Consider the following 26680-nt stretch of genomic DNA (forward strand, 5'->3'; position numbering starts at 1 on the left):
TTAAGATGCATATAACCATGTTTCCCTCTCTCATAATAACTTTCAGTAGCATCATTGAAGAAATCCACAATATACCCATCACTTAAAACATTCTTATCATGGTTCATATGCATAGAAGTATCATTAATTTTGGCATAAGAAGAGTTCTTCTCATTAATAGTAATTGGAGCAAGATTATTATCAAGAATTTGAACATGGTAAACAAGTTGCATATTAAGGGAATTGTTTTTGGTAATCCAATCATGACTATGACAAGTTTCATAAGGATAGTTGTAACCTATATCATAGCATTCTTTATAATAATCATCAAAGGTCGGAGGCACAGTGTCATCATAAGAAATAGAATAGTTATCTTTCACAGTCGGTTTATCTGTGACCATACCATCATTGTTATTAGAAGGAGATGTATCAAACACATAATGATCAGTAGCAAAAGGATTTTCAAACACCTCTTCCCCAAGCTTAGAGCTTTCTATATCATTATGAGAGGAAGCATGGATAGCACTGATACTATGGCAATTATTAACATCATCATTTTCAGAATTAGTTTCCCAGAGATTTACAATATCAAAAGTAGTGTGCTCTTTCAAATCATGATCACTAATGTATGTAAAGGGCATAGGAAGATCATTGTATTCAGATTCATTATCATAATAATCATTAGGAGCAACATACTTACGGTTACCTAGCGTTATCTCGTTCACGCGGGGATATGCCGTTACCTCTTTCTCTTTATTCTCCTTCTACTTCTTCTTCTTCGTTCCCTTCTTCTTCTTCTTCTTCTTCTTCTTCTTCTCTTCCTTCTCCTCGTTCCCTTCTTTAGAAGGAAGAGGCTTGAAGGGTGGCTTGTCCGCATAACCTGATTTACTTTCAGAAACAATAGAAGAAACTTGGGAGGATTCCTCCTTTTCATTAATTAGTTCAAAACACACAGCGGTCCTATCATATTTTGGCAAGGTGTCATCTTCTAAAATATTTTGTATGTAAGTATTTGTATGGCTATTATCAATGCAATAAGAAAAACACCCACGCAGGACATCATCAATATCAAGATCATTAATATCTAACAAAGAAATTTTCCTTGATAACTCTTCACACCACAAAAATAAAGTGAGTTCATCATGCTGATTAGGAGTAATTTCATCATCACAATACAACTTTGTAGCACTCATGGGGTTCATATTATCATTGGAGGAGCATTGAAAATTAAAATGACCCACTCTATGGCAAAGTTCACAAATAAAAGGATAGAGGGCACACACTTTTTTACTAAGATCATCTAGATCCCTAAACCACTTTCTAGTTTTTTCATTAATATGATGAATACAATATTCATCTTTGATTTGATTAATTCCACAAGGTCTATGCATTCCACAAAAATTAACATGCTTATAGGAAATAGCATTCTTAGGAGTTTGAGCATGCTTATTGCAATCATTAACAACAATTTCATTCTTCATGCAAGCCTCTTTAAAAAGGTTCATGATACTTATCAAAATTCTTTTTAGGCAATTCAAAATGAGAAGCAAAGGATTTATAAAGATTTGCAGCAACTTGAGAGTCAAGACCATAAGTAGAACTCATATTTCGAAATTTATCAGTATCCATAAAAGCTTCAATGCATTCATAATTGTAATTTATACCTGACTCTTTACCTTTGTTGTTCTCCCATCCTTCAGCGTTCTCCTCAATCCGATCAAGAAGATCCCACCTAGCTTCAACCTCCTTGCTTGTGAAAGATCCCTCCGAACAGGCATCCAGATAGTCCTTATGTTGTCCTGAAAGCCTCGCATAAAAATTGTTAACAATAACATTACGGGGGAGCTCATGGATGGACATTTGAGCATTAGTGACTTCAATCTCCCCCACGCTTGAGAGATACTCTCTCCATCACGAGGATAAAAGTTATAAATGTAATTCCTATCAATATGCACTTCATGAGGAGGATAAAATTTAGAGTAAAAGAGAGATACAATTTCCTCCCAACCAAGAGAATAACTATTCTTCAACAATTTATACCAATGCGCCGCTTTACCAGACAGCGAAACAGAGAATAGCTTCTTCCTCACTTCATCCATAGAGATACCTGCACACTTGAATAACCCACATAATTCATGCAAAAACAGTAAATGATCTCCAGGATGGACAGTTCCATCCCCTTCATAGCGGTTATCCATAACACGTTCAATAATTTTCATGGGTATCTTGAAAGAAGTACTTGCAGTAGGTGGATTTAAAATATCAGAAGCATCATTAGAGTTATCGCATATGGGAGATAAAGCATTATCAGAACAAAATATTTCCTCCAAAGCTGAAGAGCAAAAAATATTATTTTTATATAAACTAGCTTCCCCAAGCTTAGACTTATCCATAGCATTAGCAGTGATTGCGTTCATACCAATAACATTGCTACTAGCATGCAAATGAGGTTCCATAGGTTCTTTAATTTTCGCATCACACAATTCATGTCTTAACTTAGGAAATAAATTAAAAAGCTCATAGTTGTATTCCATTATGCCTTACTAGTGTAAAACAAGAAACAAAAAGATGCAATTGTAGGATCTAAAGGAAATAGCTTCGAGCACACACACAATGGCGCCAGAAAAGTACTTAGTTACCTGGAACCGGAGTATGAGTGCCTTTTACCTTTCCTCCCCGGCAACGGCGCCAGAAAAGTGCTTGATGTCTACGGGAGCTTCTATTCTTGTAGACAGTGTTGGGCCTCCAAGAGCAGAGGGTTGTAGAACAGCAGCAAGTTTCCCTTAAGTGGATCACCCAAGGTTTATCGATCTCAGGGAGGAAGAGGTCAAAGATATCCCTCTCAAGCAACCCTGCAACCACAAAGCAAGAAGTCTCTTGTGTCCCCAACACACCTAATACACTTGTCAGATGTATAGGTGCACTAGTTCGGCGAAGAGATAGTGAGATGCAAGTAATATAGATGAGTATGAGTGGTAATAGCAATCTGAATAAAATATGGCAGCGAGTAAACATGCAACAAAACAGTAAACAAACGGAGATTCGATGTTCGGAAATAAGGCCTATGGATCCTACTTTCACTAGTGGACACTCTCAACATTGATCACATAATAAAACCACTCTACACTCTCTTGTTGGATGATGAACACCATTAATTGTGTAGGGCTACAAGAGCACCTCAATGCCGGAGTTAACAAGCTCCACAACATTCAATGTTCATATTTAAGTAACCTTAGAGTGCATGATAGACCAACGCAATTACACCGAGTACTAACATAGCATGCACACTGTCAACATCAGCTATGAAAGGGGGAATAGATCGCATCAATACCATCATAGTAATAGTTAACTTCATGATCTACAAGAGATCACAATCATAGCATATACCAAGTACTTCATGATGCACACACTGCCAACATTACATCATGGAGGAGGAATAGACTACTTTAATAACATCACTAGAGTAGCACATAGATGATATTCAACTAGATCACAAAGAGAGAGATGAACCACATAGCTACAGCGGAGCCCTCAGCCCCGGGGGTGAATTACTCCCTCCTCATCATGGAGACAGCGATGGCGGTGAAGATGGCGGTGGAGACGGCGGTGGAGATGACTCCGGGGGAAATTCCCCGTCCCGGCGGCGTGCCGGAACAGAGACTTCTGTCCCCAGAATTGGAGTTTCGCGATGGCGGTGGCTCTGGATGGTTTTCTCTGTTTTCGTCGAACTGGGTCGATGTTTTAGGTCAGGGACGACTAAATAGGCGAAGAGGCGGAGTCGGAGGGGCCACAGGGGGCCCACACACTAGGGGGGCGCGCCCCCCCTGGCTCCCCTCTGGCCCTTCTTCGGTGCTCTGGAAGCTTCCGGGAATTTTAAGATCTTCGGTGTTGATTTCGTCCGATTCCGAAAATATTTCCTTACTAGGGGATTTCTGAAACCAAAAACAGCAGAAAACAGCAACTGGCCCTTCGGCATCTCGTCAATAGGTTAGTTCCGGAAAACGCATAAATATGACATAAAGTATGCATAAAACATGTAGATATCAATAATAATGTGGCATGGAACATAAGAAATTATCGATACGTCGCAGACGTATCATGGGCCGGCCCATTTGATCTAATGTGGACCCCACGCACTAAATGGGCCGGCCCGATAGCAGGAAAGTGGGACCAACATGCTAATTGGGCCGGCCCAATAACTTCTTGGGCCGGCCCACTTGCTTTAAGGTGGACCCCACTTGGTAAATGGGCCGGCCCGATAACATGAAAGTGGGTCCCACATGTTTTGTGGGCCGGCCCTTTTGCCTGTTGACCGGTCAAACGAGTGCATTCGGCCCGGCCCACATGCTTAGTGGGCCGGCCCATTAATGTTTTGACCAGTCAACCTTAGAGGTTAGGCCCGGCCCACGTAACTAATGGACCAGCCCAGCTATATAGTTGACCGGTCAAACTAAGTCAGTTGGCCGGCCCGCAAGCTTAATGGGCCGGCCCGCTTAAGACGTGGCAGGCCTCGTGTGGGCCTACCATCTACAACGGGGTTTCAGCGGTTAACGCCGTTAACTGCCAGTTAACGGCGTCTGCCATGTGTCAGTTTGCATGACGTCAGCAGTCAACGGGCTCCCGGAAACACTTCTGCAACGGTCCGATTTTCCGTGGCAGAAGGGCGCCCAAGCGCGACGGACCGAAAAACCGTCGTAGGACTTTGCCTGACGCAGTTTCGACAACAGAACCCATATCATCGGGTTAGGCCCATAGGCGACGAAAAATACCCCTTAGCGGATGATTTTGAGACGTTGTCTATCAGAACTTTTCTTGTAGTGTGGTGACCAGAGGGGTAGGATAGCTAGGGTTGGCATGGTGGTGTCCAAATCAATGGCATGGGCTTGGCATGATCGTGTGTGCATGATTCTTGTGTAACAAAGGTGCTGCAAGTTTGAGAGGGGTGAGATGCATCTATTTGACATGGTGCACAAGGTAGGAGAGGCTAGATGTGTGCACATTGGATTTATTCAAAAAAAGTGTATGTGGTACATGCAATGAGTGGCAATCATGAGCATGGTGATCATGGCCAAGGTGGTGTCATATCATGATGTGCTTTTCAGAGTACCATGGTGTACTAACAAGGAGTACAAGGGAGAGAGAGAGAGAAAAAGGTGAGAAAGTGATGAGTAAAGTGGTTGTACCTCCATTTGATTCTATGTGTACTTCTTCCCTTTAATGCAATGATCTCTCTTGCACTTACTTTTGATCAAAATTTTGCATGGATATGTTCTGAATGATGTTGGACAACTATGTGTGGCATTGGTTTGAAATTTGGAGAGGTTTTGTGAAAATTCAAATAGTGGAGGGAATCTAGAATTTGTTTCAAGGTGGCATCTTGGCTTGAATAATTAGAGCAATGGTCAAAGCTTTGGTCAAAGTGGTCAACACAAAAAATGTTCATCTTAATGAGGTCTTGGATGAGGTGCAAAGAGTTGTTAGAGTTTGGTTTAATAATCTCTTAATAGAAGAGCTCAAAGTGGGTAAGATATTAAAAAGGTCAAAAGTGACCATGATCACATGTAATTGAATTTTGATTTTTCCTTTGATTTGATTTGTGTTTCTTGGATGAAAAAGTGTTTGTTATTGATATCTAAGTGTTTCACAAGCAAAGGCACAAGCTAAGGTGGCCTTGGTTAAAGATTTGACTAAAAGTGTATGAGAGTAAAAATGACATTTTCTCACTATTTTAACTCTCTCTATTTGATTTGATTTTCCTTGACTCCAAAGTGATTCTTATGAGTTTAGGAACATTTACAAACCATTGAAACCATTCCAAAAGGTCTAGCTCAAAGATTTGCAAAAATGGCCATAAACACATAAGAGGTGATATTCCAATTTTTCTTAATCTTCTAATTTGTTCCCCTTGTTTTACTTGGGCATGGTTTAGGGTCCATTTAGTGTGGGATTAGGTTTAGATATGGTTTCACACTATTTGGGCAAGGTAAGAGTGCATAGGACAAGATTTGATAAAATGGCTAGGTGCCACATATGCTTCTATGCATATGTTGATTTTATTTTTAAATGTTTTTGTTTCACCTTAGTTTTGATTGGTGAAGTACTAGATTGGGTTTGTTGATGTTTTCAAAACATCTAATCAAGGTAGAAAAGCCTAGGTAAAAGTTTTACCAAAATAGCCATAGGCACATAGGCCCTTTTCTTATTTAATTTCTTTTTATTTGATTTAACTTGGATGGTGAAAGGAGGAGTGAGGTTTAGGGTTTAAGATCATTTCAAAAATACTATAACAAGCAATCATGGCAATAGCACAAGAATTAAGCAAGATCACTATGTATCAAACTTAATTGAATAAAAGTTTTTGTTGGTTCCAAAATTTGGAAATAGGGAAATTCATTTGTTGTGTTTTGAAATTTTTGGGATGTTACAGTGCACAAACGTTGTCGTCGCCCGATCAAAAGATCTTAGATTTTCACCCCGAAGATAGTCCCCTCTCACAAAACAATGCCTTCAACAAGGCCATTGCCAGACACAACCAATTAATACCAGACCTTAGATTTTCACTCTGAAAGGTAAGACTTTAAATTTCACCTGTGCTGCCACTCTCACTTGCATATTGCTGCTGCGAGACTCATAACACCAAGAAAGCCTCTCAACAATACATAAACTCAAACCTCCATTGCTAGTCTTTCAATCCGTTCATGATATTCTCCGCCTCTGATTTCACCATGTACCAGAATGTCATATGATGGCAACACAGAACAGAGCTTCGCGTCGCTCCCTCCAGAACCAAACGATCGGAACCTCCAGAACCAAACGATCGGAATAAAAGCATGGGTGCCCACGACCGAATACCACCTGATCCAGCATACTCCAGGCAAAAGATGCATTGTTTCATTCATCGATGGAGCTTTCTGGAACTCATCACTCCAGCCAGATCAAGACGAACATGCCTCAGGTAGATCTTCATCTTCGCATAAGAGAGACTCGGGGACCGCCACCATTATCCAGATCGGGCCCAGCGCCGGCGACCATCCTAGGTCGGCTGAGGCAACGCGGCGAGATGTAACACCTCAAATTTTTAAACAAAGAAGAAAATAAATTTCCTTTTTCCAAAAAGTGGAACCAACAAAAACTTTATTTAAGTTATATCATGTGCATAGTGCTCATGCCCAATTGTTGTGAGTTTTGCCATGATGCGTGTGTGAAGTATTTTTAAATTTTCTAAACCCTAAATCCTACCCTTCTCAAAATCAAAGAGAAACCAAAATAAAAGAAAAGAAAAATGAAAACAACATCACATATGAGGCTATGGCCACTTTTGCAAATCTTTAGCCTAGGCCATTTTGAATGGTGTCAATGGTTTGGAATTATTACTAAACTAATAAGAATCACTTTTGAATCAAAGAAACACAAATCAAATCAAAAGATAAATCAAATTTAAGTTACATGAGATAATGGTCACATGTGACAATTTTAACATCTTACCCACTTAGAGCCCATGTATTAAGAGATTTCTAAACTAAACTCTCTCAAATCATTGCACCTCATCCAAGACCTCATCAAGTTGAACACTTTTTATGTTGACCACTTTGACTAGTTCCTTTTCTAATGCTTAGTATAAGGATGCAAAGTGGCAACTTTGAAACAGATTCTAGATTACCCCAACTTTTAGAATTTTCACAAACCAATTCCAAAATTCAAACCAATGCCACCAATGGATGCCAAACATTATTTAGATCACTCCTATGAAGAAATTTTTCCACCATTGCATATCACATATGTTTATCACATAGTTTAAATTAGGGTACAACCACTATTCCAACCACTATGTACCACCTCAGAGCATCTCCACTCGTCCCCCCGAACAGGCCCCCGGCGAGCGTTTTTTCCATCCGGACGGCGAAATTCGGCCCAGTCGCGCCCCCGGTTCCTCGTTTTCGTCCGGATTTGGGCCTAAATTCATCCGGCGATCCCACGCCCCCCCGGCCCCCCGGGGAGCGCTCGGGGACTCCGGACGAAACGAAAGCGCGCGAAACGGCGAGGAAACTTCCCGCGCGTCTGGTGGCCCCAACTTGTCGGTGAGAGAAACCGATCGTCGTCCTCATCGCATCGTCTTCCGCGCGCTGTAAAAGCCTGCCGCCGGTCTGCATTCGCCGGCCACGCGGCGAGTTAATGTCGTCGTCTTCCGCGCACGCATCGTCTTCCGCGCGCACTAAAGGCTGCCGCCGGTCAGCTCGCCGCGGACGCGTCGCAATCCACGCGGCATTTAATCCCCGCGCCAGCCACGCCTATATACGCCGGTCCGCTCGCCGCGAGGCGTACCCCGTGCTCCACTCTCCCTCCACTCTCCCTCTACTCTCAAGATGGCGTTCTACGACGACGACGGCGCAGCCAACAACGGCTTCCCCCGCCGGTCGCTCCACGCGTGGGAGGGGCACCTCCTCCACCAGGCGGGGTACCCCTGCCCGCCGGACACGAGGCCTCCCGGAGGCGGCTGGCGGCTAAGTGCTGGCGGCGTTCCAATCCCGCCGCCGCCGCGGGGCCATGCCCTCGACGTCGCCATCGAGGAGGCGAGGATGACGATGACCGACGAGGAGCGCGCCGACCCGCGCCACCACCCCGACAACTACACGCGGTGGAACTCCTACTTCCTCCAGCGGTGGGAGCGGGAGCTGGCGGCCTACGACGGCCCGCCGCCTCCGCCTGCGCGCAACAACGCCGCGGGCCGCCGACGGTGGTGGAGCGCGCCGGAAAGGACGTTGGCGAACGTCCTCGCGCACATCGAGGGCGGCAACTACCCGGTGCTCACGATGCCCCCTCTATCGGCATCGAGGGCATCGGCGAGCCGCCGTCGGGGAAGCGTCTGGCAGCCACGGCGCATGGCTGCCAGCTCGTCGTCTTCCGGATCGGCGTCAAGGTCATCCTTGGCGCCGGTGAAGAGGGAGGAGGCGACGTCGCCTTCGACGCCGGTGCGCGTCAGAAGGAGCCGGCGTCTCCGCCGGCGACCGAAGGCGCGACGGCGGCGCCCTCGTCATCCTAGAACAGCCTTCCGCGCCGCAGAGCGGCCGGAAGAAGACGAAGAAAGAGGCCGCCGCAAGCCAGCTCGCCGAGGAGGAGGCGAAGCGCGCGGAGGAGGCCGCGATGGCGGAGGCGATCGCCAGGTCGCTTGCCGACATGGAGGAGGAGAAGCGCGCGGACGACGCCGCACTGGGCCCAGGCGAGCGCGGCGGCGAGCGCCAGAGGCGGAGCGACGGCGGCGGCTGCTGGACCTGGCCGCCGCACGCCAACTCGCCGCCGCGCCGCTCCAACCGCCAACGACGATGTCGCGCGGTACCGCCGTCCTGCGACACCTCCATCCGGCGTCGCTGTCCCCGTCGTCGACCTCGAGTCCTCCGACGACGACTGCCCGGGGTGGGGAGACGCCGGCCAGGGCAGCAGCAGCCAGGCCGCGCAGCCGAAGGCCAACGACGATGGCTCCGACGACGACGGCGACGACGACTACACGGTGTTCTACCGCCATTTGGGCATGTAGAGCGCCGTGTTTTAAAATTAGCGTTTGAATTCACCTAGCCGAATTCGAAATATAGTCGAATTCGGCCTCTATGTATGAACACCGCCCGTTTTAGTCTAAATATCATTAAATTTAGTCTATATTCACCCGAATTTAGCCGAAGTTTGTCAAGTTTCCGTTTTTTAAATTCGCATCGTCGACTTCGCCTGGGCACGCGGCTGGGAAACTACTGCCCCCCACGCCAAATCTTCCTCCAATCCGGACGAAAATTTCGCCGGATTTGGGCGTGGGGAGCGCCAACGAGTGGGGATGCTCTCACATTCCCTTTATTGTGCTCATCTATAGTGCATTGTACCCCTAACAACTCCCATTGACATCACCTAGCATTGCATGAACACCATGACACAAGCCATGCCAAGGACATTGCATATGTCACACACTTTTTGGCCAAGATCCAATTGGACACACTCTAACCCTCTCCAACCTTGCCAACCATGTTTAGTACCCTGGCCTCAACTCAACTAAGCTTGTAGTATCCCTTTTTGCCCAAGAGAATGCACAGAGGATCCATGTCTTGACCATGCCGGCCACCATGATCACCACCATGCCCAAACCTGCTCCTCTCTTCCCCTCTCTCTCTCTCTCTCTCACCATGTCAGCTAGCTTGGCCCTGACCCCCTGCACCTGCCTGTACCAGCCATTGGCCGAGGAGAGCAAGATTTTGACCCGAACATGACGCGCCCACGATGCCCAGGAGGCGCCAGAGTGTGCACGACCACGCTCTGGACGCGCCAGTACACGAGCTCGCCTCGTCGCGTCTGACCACCTCTCGCCCTCTCCTTTCTCCCCACGCACCCACCGTGACCTCAACTACCTTGTAGACATCCTCACTGGCTCGCCCGCGCCCTGTAGACGACGCCATGGAGGACGCCCGTCCACCACAGTACACGGGTACACTGTACCAACCAAGGAAAGCTATACTCTTGCAAGCGAATGAAGCCCGGTGAACAGGGGGGTACGTGAGCACCCCCTAGCTGATCAACATGTGTCTAACGCCATCCATTAATCCGTTAACGCTTTTTGGCTAGTGACCCCCTAGCCCCACAGCGAGTCTGGCTCCTTCACAGGTAGCCCCAAATCGAGTGCCTCTACTCCTCTTCCCGACCAAAAATCAGAGCGCCACCGCCCTGGCCGGAAATGCCGCCGCCGGCGCTGACCTGTCATCGGCGTTTCTCCTCCCGACCTTAAGCTCCTCCATACCTCGCCGGCGCCGGCCTCCCCTACTCCCCTATACCTCGCTGATGCTCTGCTCCACACTCCATCGACAGGACCTCGAGGGGTGGCCATACGGCCCAAATCGAGACTCAAGGTCTCGACCGCCTGCTGCGCCCTCCGCCGGCTCCCGCAGGCCGCCCTTGCCGCCAACGCCCCGCGCGCCCTTCGCTGGCTCCGCCGCACGCGCCCTCCGGCTCGCCCACAGGCTAATCGAGAGCTAATCCTTCAATCTCTGCGTCAAGGGGATCAAGAGCTAATCGAATCCTGCAGGTTAGCCGTTGTCCTGTCCCTCAATCTCTACGTCAAGGCTGGCAACAACTACAGGCTAGCCGAATCCTGCATCTAGAAAAGATCTGGAGATGGTGGAATCAGTAAACCAGAAATCACAAATGCACGCATACAGGATGGCGTTGATGTGCTGGATCGATTCCACGCGACAGGCTCAATTCCTCTCATGACGGTCAGCTTCTCTCATGCCGGCGGAGGAGGGAGCGTGGCCCCTGGCCGTAGCCGGCCAGGTCGACCACAAGGACGAGGCCTTGGCTCGAGGTGGGTGCACATCTGCAGAAGACGGCCGCGCTCGGCATGCCTGGACTCACAGAAGACTTCGTCTCAGGGGCAAGTGAACACTCGTGGGCGAGCCCGCGGCAGGGGAACCAGGGCGCTCCGACTGAGGCGGGCACATGGTGGCGGAGGTTGCGATGCCTCCCTGGCCAACCCAGACGGGAACCACGGTGGGTAGGAGCTGGGCAGGTTGGGGATTGGAGAGGTGCTAATCGATTCCAGTTCTTGACGGGCAATAAACGGCGTTTGACACGTGAGCCAGAAAATGAATCTCAGCGTTGATCCAACGACAGCTAAGGGGTGCTCACGTACCCCCATGGTCACCAAATCCACTCCTCTTGCAAGTTACCCTAAGTGCCAAGCTCTACAAGAGCAAGATACCATTACATATTACTTTGTGTTTAATGATCCCAACCCAAGTTTTTACCTTACAAGTTTTTGACTTTGGTTTATCCAAGTTTATTTTTGATTCATGATTCACTTGGTCTAGATATGGAGTAGTATAAGAGCATCAAATTTAGCCTAGAGAAATACAAGCTAGCTAGTTAGCACCCCTCATGATTAATTGCTAGTGCTAAAACTAAAATTGACTACTCTAGATGGGAACATGTGAAACAAATGACTTTGAAACCTTGGAATGATGAGTCATTCTATTGAAAGATTTTGAAGGTGAATATGACTTGAATGACATGATGAATTTGACAAAAACTGATGATTGAGTTCGGATGCGATACCATTCCAATTTTACAAGTACCCCCACAATACCTGATTATGGGTAGGGCTTAACTGGAAGTTTATGTATTTTAGTATGGGTTCCCTCTAAACAAGCGTCATAGGGGTTATGTCGAGGCTGTCTCCGTTGAAAGTGAAATGACGTGAAATGAGGTGAATGTCCTACCCAAGCCCTGTGCAGTTCCCAGGTTGGTGGTTTGCCCTCACTGGGAGGCCAAGCTCATGGGGAGAGGTGCCTATACTAGGGTATGTAAGTAAAAGGTTATGGTTGATGATCTGCATACTGAGTATGATTATTCAGGGCTATCCCTGACGGATGTAATCAAAAGTTGTGGCACAAGTGTACAACCTCTGTAGAGTGTAAACCTATTCGAATAACCGTGTCCACGGTTATGGATGGTTGGAAAGGCCATAATGTTCCGTCATCAGACCATTTTAAAAATGTGACATGTGAAGGGTGACTTGTGACTTGAACTGGAAAGGTGAATTTGACTTGATCACAACAGAGTTGTGGGAATGACACTAATGTTCCCACTTGAGTTAAGTTAGGAAAATGAAGAGTCTTTTATTACTAAGTGCTTATGAAATAAAACGGGCTTTATGCAAATAAACCTAGATCTTAGAACCCCCTTACCATTGTTGATAATACTTACACTAGTATTAGTTTGCGAGTACTTTAAAGTACTCATGGCTTTGTCACTGGCTATTCAAATGGCCAGACTATGAAGAGGAGAACCAGTACCATGAAGATGGACAACAGGACGTCTACGATAACTAGGACTACTCCTGACGTCAATAGTTGCCTGTGGAACAGATGGACCGCTACTACGCTACTTCCGTTGTGTGTTTTGTATTGGATCCTTAGATCCACTATGTTGTATTAAGACTGGATCATGTGATCCATTGATGTAAGACAATTATGGTTTGTAATGAATGATGTTCTGTGATATCAATCTATTATGTCTCGCAAAAACAATATTCATGGGATTGCGATGTATGGCATAATAGACATCTGGACTTAAAAATCCGGGTGTTGACACGAGACCCCTTGCAACCGGCCGACCCTCCACCGGCAACAACCAAGATCATGGAGAGGGAAAGGAGAAGACCGGCCTAGGGCTTACACCCATCTGGTCTGTCCCACCTCGCACCTCCACCGCCGGCATGGCCCGCTGCTAGCGGCCACCACCACCATCAACAGGACACCATCCCCCACGCCGTTGATGCCCTAGGCGTGCCGCCACTCATGCCGACGCGCATCGAGCAGCCAGCATGTCGTGGTGCCTAGCGAGCGCACCCAACCGTGGAGGATCCTTCCCGCGCCGATCCACCACGCCAGGCAACAACCAAGCAGAGCCCAGCCGCGCCCCATGGCGGCGGTGGGAGGAGGAAGGATCGAGGTTAGTGTGGTGGCAGTGCCAGCTATCTAGGGTTTCCTCCGTCACCACGCGGGGGCGAGAGGAGGAAACAGTCTGTGAGACTGTACCTACATTTTCACCTGGCCTAAGATTTATCGTAAGTTTTCATTGAATCACTATTTTACTATCTAATTGATAAGCTCTTCAATTTTGTTTATCTTCTTGTTTGTTATATTTCACCTGAATTAATAATGAGATTTTGATCTAGAGTATTTCATGCTCCATTTGATCATTCAGATCTAGTTTGATTGATAATCTTAAACTGCTTTTCTATCTATGGTTAGGCTCTTTTATTTTATTTTTATATTTTATATATTCCACCCGAATAAAAGCATCTCTAACTGATCCCTTGGCCTAAACCGCACCTAACCGATCCCTTACAAGGTTAGAGGAGTAAAAGAAAATTAAGAGTCGGTCCCCAAAACCGGGCCAACTCTCCCAAATATGTTCGACCGCACCACCAGACGAGTATATCTTCCCCTCTCTCGCCTGCCTCCACACCTTATATCTCCCAGATGACGCTCGGTTCCGGCCGCGTAGTAGAGCCAGAGGGATAGTCCGGCGAGGGTTGCGGAAGGGAGTTCTGGTTCCATTCCGACCGCAGTGCCCAAGGTTTTGACAAGAAAAAAGGTTAGGGGAAAAAGGCGCAGTGAAGGGCACCGCATCGACGATTAAGGCCGGCGGGAAGGGCGCGACCAAGGTTGCCTCTCTGTTGACACATTTTCTCTCCCTCCCCATGTTCTTGTCAGCTCCTTGCGGGAGAGGAAGCCAATGATGGCGATGAAGATGCTCGCCGAGGCGGAGGAGAAAATGAGGAAGAGGAAGGCAGCGGCAACCAAGGCTACTCCTAGTCCAGCAGCTCGTACCGCACCTCCGGCGATCTCTACGCCTCGTCAACCGGCGTGTGCGGCCGCCACAGCCGACACCGACGTACATGCCCACCAAGTCCTCCACGTAATGCTAGAGGGGTAAAAAAAATTCTATTCTCCTTCTCGGCCGCATTGATCTTGTTGGTCGTTGATGTACATTTTGTCGTTCTTGTTGGGCGTTGATGCATTTTGTTGGGCGCTGATGCTTTGTTGGTTGTCGACGCTTATGTTCCATTGCGGAAGAGGGGAAACTTCTTTGTGAAGTGAGTGTATCATGCTCTAATGAGTCGCAACGATTATTTAACTCTAGCTAGACGAAGGGGCAATCACGGAATCTTCATCGACAAAAAAATGGATGTTGTCTACTATCTTGAAACTAAATGCCATATATGCCAAAGGTTAGGGTTATTTTGTGGAAGGTATTGCGTGGTATATCTTAGCTGCCGAAAGTATCCTGAAGCAGTGAAGCATACACATATAGCTCAGCTAGACGGGTGCAAAATATGCCTTGGAGCGGATGAAGACTTGATGCATGCGATTAATTTGAAATGGTTGGTGTTTTCAATGCCAAGACTCTACCCTCACAAGTGGTCAAGAGATATTCTATGTGATCAAAGATTTTCGGAGACAGATCGAGCAAACATCATTACCACTATGAGAGGATCTATAATTTGAGGAACAGCTTGCCATATGACGAAGGAAGCCCTTGCGGCGTTTTCCATTCCTAAGAAGCATACATAGATTCTACTAGGTCATAGCTGGAGACCTCCTGGAGATGATGCCACCAAGATAAACACCGATGCATGACTTTTACTAGAAACTCAAAAGGCTGGAGCTGCAGGAGTCGTAAGATCTTCATCCACTATCTTTTCAGGACAAGAGTGGTGGTGGAGACAGACTGCCTAGAGGTTGTTGAGCCCTGGAAATCTCGTCACGGCTCGTTCTGCCATGAGATCAATTCTACTACTTGATATAGAAGAGCTTGTTTTAAATTTTAGTTCTTTTACTATTCAATATGTATCCGATGGGACGCACAACTGGCTTGGTTGTATCCCTGGCTTTCTAGTTGTTAGTGTTCTTAGTCATCGATTCGGATGTTTTTTTTACCAATCAATACCATATAAAATAGTATATGATAGAGATACACCGATTTCAACTATTACAAAATAAAGTAGTAAAAAAAAAGTCTTGAAGGTCTTCAAACTCTTTTTTCTTCAATGACATAATCATGTACTTTTCAGAAAGATAAACACCAAACCATAGACATGTGAATACCAATGAAAATTCTCTCATAATTTTAATTTAAGACGCAATGCCAAGGCTACGTGCACGTGTGCAGCCATTATAATAGTCAAGCAACATCGGCAAGAGTACCAACACCAATATGCTAGCGAAAAATAATCGAACAGCTTGGTCAGAGTCGTTGGAGAGTCGAGAATATGAATCACCATTATCGAGGGCGTAGCAGCCGAGACAAATGCTGCGAGGATAATCTTGAGAAAAGATCCAAAATTGATCCGACAAAACAAGATCTGAAGGCACATACCTAATGAATTGTAATCTTCTAACACCACAGTTAACGTCAGGAGGAGGATCTCGTCGTCGAACAAGAGCTCAAGATCACTTATTGCAAACGATGTTATCTTCATTGAGACGGAAACGAAGAAAAAGACAACTATTAAACTCTAAAAATCTACACTACTTAAAAAGGAGGAACATGTTCCTTATTCTGCCAATCTCTCAATACGTCAAACTTTTGGTCGTCAACCAGCACTCCCGACCCGTCGTGTGCATTCTGCACTTTGGTCCCTTGCAAATTGGAGAATTAACCCACAATCCTTTACCTCACTTTGGTGCGAGACGAGATCTAGGGTTCCACCGCCAGCAATCCCTTTCTCTTCCTCACGGGCGTTCGCCGCCGGACTCCATCGCTCCACCACGTGCGCTGGCGCCACCACCTTCCTCGTGCGTCCGTACGTGCGGGAGGCCGTCCGACTTGCGCCAGTGCCTCAGGGAAGGGTCATCGCCGCCAAACCAGACCGAGGAGGAGTGGCTCCATGGGAACGCCGCTCAGTCTGCCCCCGCGTCGGCGAAATCCGCCGCTGCGACACAAACCAGACCGAGGAGGAGGTCTTCAACGCAAGGCCACGGGTACCCATCCCCGTCCCTCCTCCTCCTCCACATCGCCGTCAGCATCCGAGGCACCCGAAAATATGCATCTTCCCCGAGCTGAAGCCGCTGGCCACCGCTCAGGCTTGCTGCTGCTGCTGGTTAGAAACGGCCACCAGCTCCGGGGCCATTTTCACGTCGCCGCCGGCGACCTCGTCTGCATCCAGCTGCCCTCTTGCTGTGGAGATGAGGACCCGTTTCCATCACTTTTGTTTCCTCCCTAATTTTGTGCGCTCTAGATCGGCCAAGAACTGGGATTACTCCCACTAAATAATTATCTCCATTAGAGACCAGTAACAATATTATTAGTAGTTCTGAAACAAAATCTGCAAGAAAACTATGGTCATGTACAAAAATAATTTTCGGGTTGCTCTGTGTCACTGTAAGGTGATACATACACTGAATCCTACTTTTGTGAAATCATAGCTCCAGGGATTCAAATAATTGCAAGCTCGCAGTGGTGAATCAATACTCACGAACAAAGCCACGGTGATCAGATGTATCGCAAGTTGCTGACAATTTTTGCTCCGTGGAGGGAGCTTTTCTCCTGCCAATCATGCATCAAAGTTATAGCACAACTCATTGACACATCCCCGGATTGCAAAAGTAGTTTGCTCCTGTTCTGGTGATGGAGAAAGTGAGGAGGATACTGAAGTGATGGACGTCAGTAGATGTTTTTCTTCCTTTATCTTACCTGTACTGTATCATGCAAGAATCAGTTTAATCTAATGCAAGAGAAAGTGAGGAGTATTATGTTCTCTACTTAAAGAAGAATGTTTGGTTGACCAAATTTTAAGTTACCGTTTCCCCTTTTGGATATGCTCGGATGGGGCAACCAATCCAATTTTTTATTTTCGAAATGGGGATCAGCCCCTGCCTCTGCATCGGTTAGATGCATGCAGCCATTATTTCTAACCAATCCAATTTTAAACTGATGATGAACTAACCTTTCCTGTACTTCTGGGATATGTTGTGATAAGAATTGCAGTAGTGTTGTCCTGACTTCTTGACTTCAATATTTTATTGAATAGCAATCTTTGTAGCCATGCTAATTATTGAAGACAACGAACTGTGTAAAAGCAATTGGTGTAGGCCTTGTAAAAGCAATCTATGCAGATAACAATGTTGTTGTCTATTTTGTAAAACAGGTTTGGCTATCTGACCTTGAATAAATTATTTTGAAATTTATTGTTTTGGCATTAGCTTACTACCACATCATTTGTCTTGTAGAGATTGAAGATGTTAAGGTCTGAAATGCATTTTACTGTGTTTGTAATGTGAATCCAGCTATTTGTGATATATTCTTGGCAGTTATTTAGCTAGCCAGTCTTATTCTCAACAGTATATTTATTTATCCTGCAACATAAATGATATGCTTAGGTACATGGGAAACAACTTTTACTGGAGAAACATGCAAACAATAATAAATACACTATATTGCCATATATTTTTTATTTTTGGCTGAATATTATGTTCCCGGAGATTTAGTGCTACTTTCTCCAGGATTGGAAAAGTATCCAAGCACATATCCAATTCATAGTCAACTGTATAACCAACAGGAATCATAAACACACAGAGTCAGTACAGCCTATACAGCCTATTCACACCCTATTCACACCCTACAGTGAAAAAGCTTCAAAGGCATCAAATCCAACAAATGTTGGTCACTGTAATCCTAGACAAATGTTGACAAATGTTGGAACACAAATGCTGATCAAAATTCCTGTAGCTTGTTCACTTCACAATTTATTTTCAGAAAAATTGCAACATTTCTGCAATAATGATCAAGTTTCTGAAATATAGGGAAGTTTGAATCCATGTACCTTCTTATTCTCCAGAGAGAAGAAGAAGCACGCGCGAGCATGGCCGACACTTAGGTGGCATGGCGGCCGGGTTTTTGTCACCGGAGGAGCTACGGTAACGAGTTGGAGTTGCCGGCGAGACCGCGATAGTCAAGCCAGCGAGATGGTGAGACCGCGAGAGTCAAGACGGCAAGCCTTGGATCAGGTCTTGCCCTCCCTGCTGCCTCTGGCCGCGGTGGCGAGGCATGACACAGGTTCCTCTGGCGACGGTTCCCTGCTAACCAGGCAGGTGAATGAGGTATTAGAAAAACATGGAACTGAGCTGATTTATTTTGTGTAGGTACATAACTTTCGGCCTACTTGAACTTCAACTTTTCTATTGGAGGAAGTACATCACTTCTTCCAGGTATTCCCAAAAGGCTGGGACAAACCTACTGTTGTGATATCCCACTATTTAGGCAATGCCAGATGTATATGTGGTTCTAATTTGTCTATTCATCTTGTTCTAATTCCGTCGATATAAGTGTTGCAACTCTAATTGTATTTTGGTCAAGCATCCTAAGGGCATACAATTTATTGCAGAGAACTCTTCGATTTCCGAGAAGAATATTTTGGAACACATGTCAAAGAAGAATATATACACAGGTATACATTGAATTACTTATCTATGCTTGATTAAGATGATTGAGATTTACTTATATTGTCAAATTGATTTTTAAGAACATGTACCTTCTTTAGAGAGTAATAAGTACCAGCAGCAAGTACACTGCAATGTTGCACCATGATTACTGACGCATGACTAATTTGTTTGGTTTGAAGATAACTTTTCTCCTTTCCTTTTGTGTTTAGTAATTTTCTCCTTAGTTTTTCCATTTTTTGTTTCTCTTTGAACTTTTTCCAGCTTACACGTAGGTCCTGGAAGATGTTTGTTACACTTAAATATCATGTACTGCATTGTTTCTTGAATCTAAACCTGTCACAATTTATATCATGGCTTAGTTTGTTCGACACTTGAATATTGTGCCTTTTCTACTCATGATGCTTCATTTTTCAGTTTGTTTCATAACATTTCATATGGCAACTGCGGAGGTGGAATTGGCCTACGATAGGTATAATAAAATTTTGTTTCTTAATCCTCGGTTCAAGGGCATTCATGTTTCTTTGAGGTTTTTTCCGTAAATAAGAGATTATGTTCTTGCCAGTCTCACTCTGATGCTCTTAAACACTACTACAGCTTATAGAGATTCATTGTTTCTTAGTGACAATACTTTGCAGTTTTTCGGGCAATCTGATGTATGCTCAGTTTTCCCAATATAAAGATACACACTAATTAAGTGGTAAAGCAAAATAATAACATATGATATGCCATTTTTGTATTATTGAACTTGATATCCTGTATGGATTACACAAACACCAAACACTGTTGGATAATTAATTTCGTGTTTTGACAATAATTTGTCATGGTGCGTACATGTTGTCATAATGTCTACATGATATCATAGCAACAGCTACACAATTCATCATGATGTTGTAACATTTTGTTTCTAACAGTTTTATGTGGAGATGCTCATACCCTCATTCTACCGTACATATAAGAATAAGTTGTGTGTTAGGTTCTAATGCGTGTGAGGTCCTATAGCATTTATGTTGTCTGTTGCTTGACCTACTTGCTATTTTAGTGTTCCTTACCTGAGGTGCTCATCATGCTGGGTATACTCCTAATATGGTTTGCTATTTGGTCATGCCTTGGATTGTCTGATCGGTCCTATTAGTCTGAACCTCCATAGACAAAGCATCACTACGTTTTTTGGATGGTGCACTATAATTTCCAGAAACTCAGTCTCCTATGGTTCTCATCATGACCTTTTTTTTAATCTTGATCTGGTATTTTTTGCTTATATATATCGTAGGGTAAGAAACAAAGTCTTTGTTTGCACCCTTCTATTGTATCGAAAGGTTGATTTTCCTCTTTGGCATTTCAATGGTCTTATCTAAGCTCCTTAACGGGGATACGTTATTTCTAACTTCATATTGTTATTTCCTTTTTCATGCCAAGTCATACCAATTATAATATCTTTGTTGAACTATGAACTGGATCAAGATGAAGCTATTGTGGATATATACTGTGCAAACACATATTCATTGTTTGATGTTCTATTATACTGACTGATGTTCCATCTACTTTCAGTTTCATGAGATGATGTTCAATGAAAAAACACTTGTGGAGTAGCTGCAGCACTTAGAACCATGCTATTATGGTGCTTCACCTTCGTCTTTCCTTTATGAGTTTGTATCCATTTTTGCGCTGGACATTGTCTACTGATTGTATGGGAGCATGGCTGATTGCGCTGGTTTACGAATGGGCATGGATGAGAAGATGCTTTTAGTCAATAGAGAACTTGTTTTACCCCAGACCAAGCTCAAGTATGGGGATATAGTTGAAGTGAGATTTTCTCCACATATTACCTGAGATAATTTACAAGTTGGCTACAACTCCTGAGTTTGGACATAATGAGACCGTGTTACTAACTTATGCTGTAAATATGAGTTTTGATGCAATAAATTCAAGTTTGAATCAAATACTTGCACCTACTGAGTTTGTACAATGTTATTATACTTTCACTAAATTTTCGTAGAATGTACATACAAATTCCACCACCTAGGTACTATAATATACTTGTGGTTATTACATACCTAATGAATAAATGCTTTGTTTTTTTACCATTAAAACTTTACATGTGTGTGCTTAGTTTCACCTTGCAAAAAAAATCATGTCCATTAATTTGAATTCAGTTCTAGAAATGGGCATGGCCACTTTATGACCACGGTAGAAAGATTGTCCTGCCGATTCGATACTACCTTTTAGTTCACGAAGTGGACCTGCATTATTTAGATAAAAGATAACTTCACCTAGATACTAGCTTATAGTTTATTTATAATGTCCACTAGAAAAGGGGCCATTTCAATCATTTACTCATTTTCCCATATGACTTAGACAACCATTATTTTTAGCGGTATACTTATCGAATTATACTAGCAGTCACTGAAAACTTGAAAATGAAATAACTAGATGTGTCATTACCTTATTATCAAATAATACTTTTTAAAATACTATGCTGATATCTCTTTCTATACGTGAATTTTTAGGTGTATTACATGTGTAGCACAAAAAAATTGTGGAATCGTGGCAACGCACGGACATTAAACTACCCGTTATTGAAAAATACCTAGAACCTAGAACCACACAGATGCAAAACAATGTTGTTTTGTTATTGTGTTCGGTGTTATCATGTTGTATTACATGATATCTCTAATTTTTTTTAATTTTTCATAGTGAGTTGTGAATTATATATGTACATTGAGAAATGAAATTTGAGAGCCCGTGGCAACGCACGGGCATTTGTACTAGTACTACTTTAATTAAAAACTTCATGCATAAATCGAGTTCCTCACCCCTCGAGTCGAGAGGCGCCGGCGAGACCAACTAGAGGAGAGGGAACCGATCTACCCCTCCATGCAAAGTGAAACTTTGCCGCGAGACTGAATTTGGGCTGTGCGCGCGCGCAAATTCCGCTCACTCCCTTCCTCAAAAGACCGTCGAGTGCCAGAGTGCGATTGCCCATATATACCATAACCTAGTCCACGCATCTCGCGGCCGCCTACGCCCAGGCAATGCCCCCGCCGCCAGCCAGCCCCCGCCGACGTTGATACCCATAGCCACAACACCGTCCGCCGCCGCCTCCCCCAATAACCGCAGATCTACACGCTTCGCCACCAATCCTCGCGAAGAACCTAGTAAACGCCCTCCTCCTCCTCATCCCCCTTCCAGATTCTCTGCGATTTTGCTCAGGTTCTTTTGTCTTCCTCACGGATCAATTTGTGCCTAGTATTTTAGTTCTAGGTCTACGGCTCTAGGTAGGATTACTTCTCTCAGCACGCCATGTGGCGGAGTTAGGATCTTCCAAAACTTAGGGCTAAAAGCCTAAAAGGAGCTACCTTGAGTCGAAGGTTGGGGCTATATGCTGTTACCAGTCCAAAATTAGAAAAAGTACTACCAAAGACCAAACGTGCAACTAGTAATTTTGTCAAGCCTAGGGCTGTAGAATCAGTTGCCCCATGCCTATATCCGCCCCTGGGCTATGGCACAAGGTGTTTCCCAGGTGGTCGTTTGAGCCTGACTAGATAATTCTGATTATGTTTTGGTTCATGAATTACACATGAAGAGGTTATATTTGAGTCTTACATTGTTAGAGTAATTAAATCTAATTAGGTAGATTAATGTTATTTCAATTGGGTAGCATTCGATAGAAAAAATAATCGTTTCATGGCTTAAGATTGTGAGCTCATATCGTTCTATCTTCTGTGTATTATGGCTACCTTTAATTCTCTCCTCAACATGCGTGCCTATTGTGGCAGGTGTTTAGATTGTTGACATATGAATTGCAACATGATGGCATAATGGTGGTTTGATTAACATACTAGATCTCCGCAAACGGCTCTGTCAAAAGCGGAAAGCTGGTTTTAGATCATTGTCAGTAAATGTTGTTAATGTGCTATATATATAAAAGCTGAAGGTTAGCATTATCATTCCTGCTCATACTTATATGGTGGTCGCACTCCTTTTAGAGCCTTACTCGTCTTAGCCAAGACAAGTTCAACCATAGAAGCAAGCTACTGTATCTACTACAGCCCCCGGTAAATGAAAGCATCAAAGCGAATTAATTTGACATACATAACTAAACTGCGTTTTACATCGTTTTGTGGTTCGGCAGCGTAGCATGAGCGTCTTATTAGGATGCTTAAAAGATCATATCACACTTTGTTTGTCAATTTTAAAATTGCATTCACATCAGTTTCACTTCATATACTTGGATTCGATGTATTTGTGGGCTCTTATCTTATGATTCTTCATTTGTGAATTTTCAGGTCCTTGTAGTGGCTGTGAAGTTATTTTCTGCTCAGGTTTGTGCTATTTTTTGCACTTTCTTGTCTGGATAGGCGCATACATTGGAAAATCCTTTTTCGAGCCAAGTTTGTTTGGACCCTTGTATGCCGACACTTTCTGCTCTTCTTGGTTTGCAGCCGACATTGTTAGCTTGAAGCTAACTTGCTAGTAAAGCTGTGAGCCTGAGACATCCAAATCTTGTTCCACTTCCCTAGAGCAACCATAGAGCCCAAGCCTTCCTACCTTGGCGTAAGAACCTTGGGATAAGCCTTTTACTTCTCTCAGATGATCTGAAGTATTTGCTGATCACATATCTTTCAATTGGTTGCTGTGTGATATATATGGTATTTATTTCTATTTGCGTGACTCATGAGTGGTGCTTATTTTATTCAAAGCTAATGCTAAGCACATGCTTATCGAATTTAAATACTTCATAAATATATTGTAAAGGTGCATCATGGATAAAATGTGGTTGTCTCAGTTGCTTAATGTGGTGCAGTATTTGCAGGAACATTCTTATTTTTGCTAGCTGTAATGATATAGTATTATTTTTCTAGTGCATCAGTGGGAATACCATATAATGCTGGTGCACTCAGTATATTCTCCAGGATTTCCCATGTTTTGATTTTTTTAATGAATTCAGAGCCTGCCATTGACTTCATTGCTGTGTGATTTAACGAACTGAAGGCAGTTGTGGTTTCCTTTCCTTTTTGCAAACTCATAATCTGCTGTAAAATAGGGAATAGACTGTGACGTGTGCATTCTGCTTTCAGTTTTCTGACTAGCTCAACATGTCTGAGGAAGAGCAACGTGGTTGGATGCACAGTGGGTGGAGCGAACATGGGCGCCATTCTGCCGAGTGGGTGCGCAACACAGATGCATTTCTCGACCATGCTTTCCAGATTATGCCTAACGCTGACCAGCTGGGTGTGAAGTGCCCATGTGACCAGTGCTGCAACAGAATTATGCAGAAGCGACCGATGGTGAGATCCCACCTTTTTGAACGGGGTTTCATGCTATGCTATAATAGATGGACCGAACATGGAGAGCCTCCTGTTGTTAGTTCGACCAGAACAGAGGAGCCCCTTCACAGTAGAACTGAACTCCCACGTCTATCGTTCGCTCAACAAATGATGGAACTTAAATCAAAATTCAAGTTTTCAGATGAATGTGTCGACGACCTCCTGGCTATAGTGTGTGAAGCTGCCCCAGAGGGTCATAAAGTGCCTGCAAATGTGCAAGAGTGCAAGAAGTTGCTGGGTCACCTTGAAACACCAAGTATCAAGACTGATGAGACTGAGGGGGAAAGCTCAAAGAGAAAACATGGTCGTATACCTCGAAAGTGATGCGGTAATTATGCTGAGATTTACTGTTCTATCTATTTGATTTACTGTTCAGATATCTAACAGTATCTTTTTTTGCAGCTGGGTGGCTGAAGGATTGTCTGGTGGTGGCTTCGTTGCAATTGATCCTGGTATTGGAGGTTTCCACCAAAGACGACCAGTTCCATTATGAGATAATGTTGATATGTTGAGTGTCGTACTTTTGTTGATCAATTCGGTGTGAATGAATTGGAGCTCTAAGTGCTAGTTAACACATCGAGATGTCTGAGCTCCAGGTTATTATTTAGAGACACCTACCATGAGTCTTTTGATGATGTATGAGCTCTTAAATTTTTGTTAACGCGTGTTATGAATACTCTTAAGTACTAAATGACTTTTAGTGTTCAGTATGTCCGAGTGATTCATCACATGCCCTGTGCCTGAAACAAGTGCCTTCAGGCAATAGACACCTAATGGATGACACCAGTTATCTAGTTCTAACTAGGATGCGACACCACAGACCACAGTTAGTACACTCTTCTATGGACACATGATACAAATAAAGCCATATAAACAAAGGGAGGGCTACATTATTATTCCCCTCTTACTTACAATGCTCAATCATAAATAGAACTTCTGAGGATACTTTGCTGATTGAACAAACTCTTCTTCCATACTGTATTGTCAGCTTGATTCTTTTGTATTCGGAAAGCATGTAGAAGTTAGGACGCTCATTCCAGCACCATTCTCCTGTGATGCCTCCTCCACCACATTACATAAGACATGCCTCTTGGATGCTTGAAGACCTTCCAGTGTCAACTCGACAATTCTCATCGTTGGACGATCCTCTCGTTAATTTTATGCATGCCAATGCAAGCTTAGCCACTTCTTCCACTACTTTTCCTAATTTTGTGTCCACAACTTGTGGATCTAGTATAAGTGGCAAATTTCCTTTTGCAAACAAGGTAGCAAAATGTCCAACAAGGCCGTCACCTTCCGAAGAAAAGCTGCAAACATCACTTTTCTCCGTGATCCTCCCCGTGGAGAGGTACATAGGGTCCAAATATCCTCTTGTGCCTTGCACCATTGTTGTTAAACATGATTTATCAACGAGAACGTACCTTGATGCTCCAAAGTCTGCTACCTTTGCTACTAGAGTATCATCCAATAGTACGTTAGCAGACTTGATATATCTATGTATAATAGGTATTGATACTATATTACTATCATGTGAAGATAGGCCATTGACTTGGCTGTCTCAGTTTCTATCTGCGTATATCTGCAACCGATCATCCCATGACAATGAATTTGGTTCATTGATGTGCAAATGATCGAAAAGGGTTCCATTGGATATGAACTCGTAGACCAACATCGAGACTTCTGTTTCAAGACAATAACCATAGTTTGACAACATTTCTATCATTGATTTGTGATAGGATAGCAACCTCATTGATGAACTCATCAATCTCCTTTTGAATCACTTTTTTTTTTGGTTTCTTGATGGCAACGACATGGAGGTCCGATAAAATCCCTTTGTAGACCGTACCATGCCCCCACCACCAAGCTCACAAGTTTTATCAAAAAAATTGCCGCCTTTTTTTTAGCTCTTCCAAGGTTATAATCATTCTAGCTGCAATGTCAGCTCTTTGAGATACCAATTGTCGCAGCAGCCGCCCACGATTTTGCTCAAGGAACTTACGCTTCAACATTTGTTTTCTTTGATGCCTAAGCTTCCTTGTCAAGAGGAATGCTACGAGAAGTAGAATAATAGCTCCTGTCCCACTACCAACTCCTATTCCAATGATCAAACCTGAAAATATGCACACAATGTTTTTGTTGATGAAGAAGTTTAGGCAACTTATATGACAATGTTTCCTATCCAAGGAGTGTTAAGTATAAAAATATTATGTATATCACAGTAGTTCTATAAAAAAAGATATAAGTTAAAATTGTTTTTTGTTAAGAGAGTGGATTTTGTGCGCACACACATGGGTGTGTGTGTTCTAGACCATCGATTTATTCCTCAAGATTCTGAGTATACGATAGATATAAGTTGAAATTGTTTTTGTTAATGCCAAAGTTTAGGGCAAGTTA

The 26680-nt window shown here is 44.0% G+C and overlaps 2 long non-coding RNA genes across 6 annotated transcripts; both read left to right on the forward strand.

Moving 5' to 3' along the window:
- Positions 1–16173: 16173 nt before the first annotated feature.
- LOC127296542 (uncharacterized) lies at positions 16174–20812 on the forward strand. 2 transcript variants are annotated; one of them, XR_007848530.2, is made up of 4 exons: positions 16174–17665; positions 18356–18725; positions 18902–18964; positions 20508–20812. It is a non-coding gene; the product is annotated as an uncharacterized lncRNA (long non-coding RNA). The 2 variants fall into 2 exon arrangements; XR_007848529.2 differs by having other exon boundaries at positions 16174–18725.
- Positions 20813–21872: 1060 nt separating this feature from the next.
- On the forward strand, positions 21873–25000 carry LOC127296544 (uncharacterized). Of its 4 annotated transcripts, none has more exons than XR_007848535.2 (5): positions 21873–22169; positions 23246–23281; positions 23402–23513; positions 24038–24614; positions 24689–25000. It is a non-coding gene; the product is annotated as an uncharacterized lncRNA (long non-coding RNA). The 4 variants fall into 4 exon arrangements; XR_011743890.1 differs by having other exon boundaries at positions 21874–22114; XR_007848536.2 differs by lacking the exon at positions 23402–23513 and having other exon boundaries at positions 21895–22169.
- The last annotated feature ends 1680 nt before the right edge of the window (positions 25001–26680 follow it).

Source organism: Lolium perenne, chromosome 4 (assembly GCF_019359855.2).
Source record: "Lolium perenne isolate Kyuss_39 chromosome 4, Kyuss_2.0, whole genome shotgun sequence".
Classification (NCBI taxonomy): Eukaryota; Viridiplantae; Streptophyta; class Magnoliopsida; order Poales; family Poaceae; genus Lolium; species Lolium perenne.